This window comes from Chrysochloris asiatica, unplaced genomic scaffold (genome assembly GCF_000296735.1).
Source record: "Chrysochloris asiatica unplaced genomic scaffold, ChrAsi1.0 scaffold00060, whole genome shotgun sequence".
NCBI classification, from domain to species: Eukaryota; Metazoa; Chordata; class Mammalia; order Afrosoricida; family Chrysochloridae; genus Chrysochloris; species Chrysochloris asiatica.
In genome coordinates this window covers 8,912,602-8,916,320 of record NW_006408578.1, presented here as the reverse complement: position 1 = coordinate 8,916,320, position 3,719 = coordinate 8,912,602, and positions in this window count along the sequence as shown.

Below are 3,719 nucleotides of genomic sequence, written 5' to 3'. Positions count from 1 at the left end.
AATGATTGGAGGTAGGTGGGGCTGGGTTGGGAACTCTATCTATTGGAAGCTATCTGAAGGAAGCCAGGTGGTGTAAGTGATTTGGCAGTGGTATCCCTTCCTTCTAAACTAAGACTGTCATCCTGGGGACCATGCTGCTAGGTACTGTTCTAGATTCTATGTGTTCAGATTAAAAGGAAATAAAACCAACATCTTCCTCCTTGCTCACAGATAACTCCCCTGGGTCCTGGGATGAGTGGTGAGTTGTTCACCATAACCCAATCTGGTTGTTCCTAGGCAAGAAGCCACATTCCTTTAGAGACAGATGTGGAGGTGGCTTTTCCTTTTGTCCCCTTTCTGTACCAAGTACCTGGGAGAAGGAAGGAGAGAGATACGTCCTGGCATTCCACTCCAGAAGCACTAAAATTACCCCCTTATCTATCCCACTGGGACATGTGAGGCTTCTTTAATTAACGTTTGTCAGACTCTTTGAAATCTTCAAATGAAAGGTAATGTGGAAACTGCCAAGGGTGGTGATTACACCTAGCTTATCTCAACCTCTTTCGTTTGTAAATTAGCTTAGAATTTTCACAGGGTCAGAGTTTCTCAGGAAACTTCCAGCAACTCACCTTAAAAATACTTCAGCTCATTTCCCATGATTTCCAACCCTAGAGTCTGTTGGAAGCACACATAAGAAAAAAGTCTACTAATAGAGTGCCCTCCTTACACAGACTCTGCTGTCCTGACTTCATCTGCAGTCTGCAAAACCAAATCCCCAAATTAGGCACGGCAAATCCTTCCCACCATGCTCACTGTTCCTGTGTTTCTATTGGGACGATTCCCATTTCCATGAGCAATGCTGGCTCCGACAAACACGTACCCAGTGACTCAGCCTTTCATCCCATCTTTAGGGCAAGTGGAGACTATCTTGTTCTTATTAAGTTTGCCAACGAGGGTATTTTTCTTGCACTTGTTGATTTTACAAATGTTTGTTTACAGAAAACGAATGACCAATTCAGTAAGAATCACTGAGCCCCAGAGTCGGCCTCATTCTCTTACAACAAAGATGGCATCTCACTCCTGGAACTTGATGGTAAACTTGAAAGCCTAGGGTTAGTCTATCACCCAGATGTCAGTTTATCATACCATGTGGCTGTTGTTGTCAGTCGGTTCCAACTACAGAGACACTATATAGGGTTTCTAAGGAGCATGTATGTTCCTATGATCCTGGAAACTATGCCACTGGTATTTCAAATTAACAGTAGAGTCATCCATGGTGGATAGGTTTCAGTGCACCTTCCAGACTCCGATGGACTAGGAAGAAAGGTTTGGTTACCTGCTTCCAAAAATTGCCAATGAAAACCCGATGAACCACAAGAGAATACTGTCTGATATAGTGACAGAAGGTGAGCACGCTGGGTTGGAAGGTATTCAGTCTTGCAATGGAGTTCAATACACCAACAACTGTGAGGATGACTCAGGACCAGACAATGTTTCATTCTATTGGACATGGTGTCTCCATGCATCAGAGCCACTCTATGGCAGGAAACAACAAGGGTGGTTCTTCATTCCTTTCTTGTCATCTCCAGAGTTTTCTTTTGTTTGAAACTGCAATCTCATTTTTCTAGAAATCTCATGAATGAAAACACATGAATCTTGGAATACATTCAAGTTAAGGAAGTGGCAACATTTGTTTATTTCTTAAATGAAGCTTAAGGTATTTTGTCCTTTACAGATGGTCCAATTCAGGTAAATGGGCTTGTGCGTGGCTGCCAAAAAACAGATCCATTTTTGTTTTGTTTTTTCCCTATAGTTACCATAAACCAAACACCCAAGACAAACCTGCTTTGTTGTCTGAGGTAGTATTATTGTTCAGAATATGTTACCTGTAAAGGAAACCTAGGCATTCTCTTTTCTCTCCATAGTAATTTGTCATTATAACTTCCATTTTAATTCATTCTTCCATTTTTAGCACCTAAGTACTTATGGGATCTGCAAAAGTACATATTGAAATATGCAAATAGTAGATAGCATGTTGGTGTCAGATGCATTGAAATTAAATCAAATAGAAGGGGAAAAAAGAAACAGAGTGCATTAAAGCTAACTTTATGGCCCCAAGCTGTAGATAAATTGTGGTCTGTGGTAGTTAAACAACAGCTGTTCAGATTTAAAATAAAATTATGATAAGGATCCCCAGAAGATAACACCTCTTGAGGTAACAACATTTACCTAAATGCATCTGCTATCAACCAACACTGACACGTGTTTATGTGAAAGTTTATTCCCTTTTCCTTTCCCTTGTTCTATCATTCCCATTTCCTACAACGAAGAGCAGCAATTCTTACAGAATGAAATTTATGTGCAGGTTCCAAGCATAACCTTTCTTCTCCAACCAGGTAGGCAAATTTCTGTTCCAGTGGGTCATGGTGCAGGATGTCTCAGAGATGTAAGCAAAATGGCCACCAGTCACTGAAATGGAGAGAAACCAGTAGGCCAACCCTTTTATCACATGGGTTCGTTGACCCAAATTCAGTCTGGGTTTAGTATAAAGTACATAAGAAATGCTAATGATCTCACATATATTCATAAATTATGTGTCTATTTAAAATATCATTGTGAAGTGTAATAATATATGAAGGTAATCCAATCTTATTGCTACAAAGTCCTAGAAATTTTTATTAAACAAAATTATCAAAATGTAAAGCTTACATACCTTCCATCTAGGTCTACACTTTTGCAAGTGAGGTATCTAGCTCTCTAAACCTTCCCCTGCATAATTCTGAGTGCTTTGATTTACAATACGTAAAAACACCAGTTTGGATATCCTTGAGGGACACAGAGCGTGTTCCTTTTAAATGGCCTTGAGTCTGAAGGACAAAAATAAGTCTGGAGGAGCAACAGCAGGGCTGTAGTGGGGCTGGGGTAAGATTTCCATCTTGAATAAATTCTCCTAGAACAGCCCTTGCTACTTCCGAAAGATAAGCAGGTGCACTGTCGCAATGGAAAATAATTCTTCAGTGCAGTTTTTCTTTTCCACACCTACGCAGTTTTCAATTTTCTTAAAAACTTCTTCATAATAAGCCCCTATGATTACTCTGTGTCCTTTGAGATCACCTATCACAATTACTCTTTGTCATCCCAATAAATTGTCACCATAATCTTCGGAGCTGATCTGACTGCCTTGAATGTAACTGGCCCAGAAGATCAGCTTGGAAGCCACTGGTTAGCCTGAGCCCTATTTGTGAAAGCATCTTAATGAGGCGAAGATCAGAGCGCTGCTGCGGGGACTTGTCTGTAGCCATCCACTGACCACAATGATGTGTTTAGACACATCTGTTTGGAATAACCCTGTGCATGCATAAACTGGAACCCTCATAGCAATTTTTTCCTACCTACCCTCACATTTTGGAGTCCTGGTGTGGCTCTGTGGGTTAATGCGTCACACTGCAAAGCCATCTGAACTGCAAGGTTGGTGGTTCAAGTTCACCCGCTGCTCCTTGGAAACCCTATACAGGGTTGCTAATTGGTTGGAATCGACTCGACAGCACTTAACAACAACAACCACCCTCACATTTTAGATCCAAAAGAATCCTTAACAATGCTTACAGTAAATATTAGCTAAACAAACAAATAAATACTGATTATTTGATATCATGTAGAAAAATCAAGTTTATTTGGTCACAAAAGTAACGGAACTGGCTTCTAAGATGATAAAGAAGATTAAATATACACATTAAGAT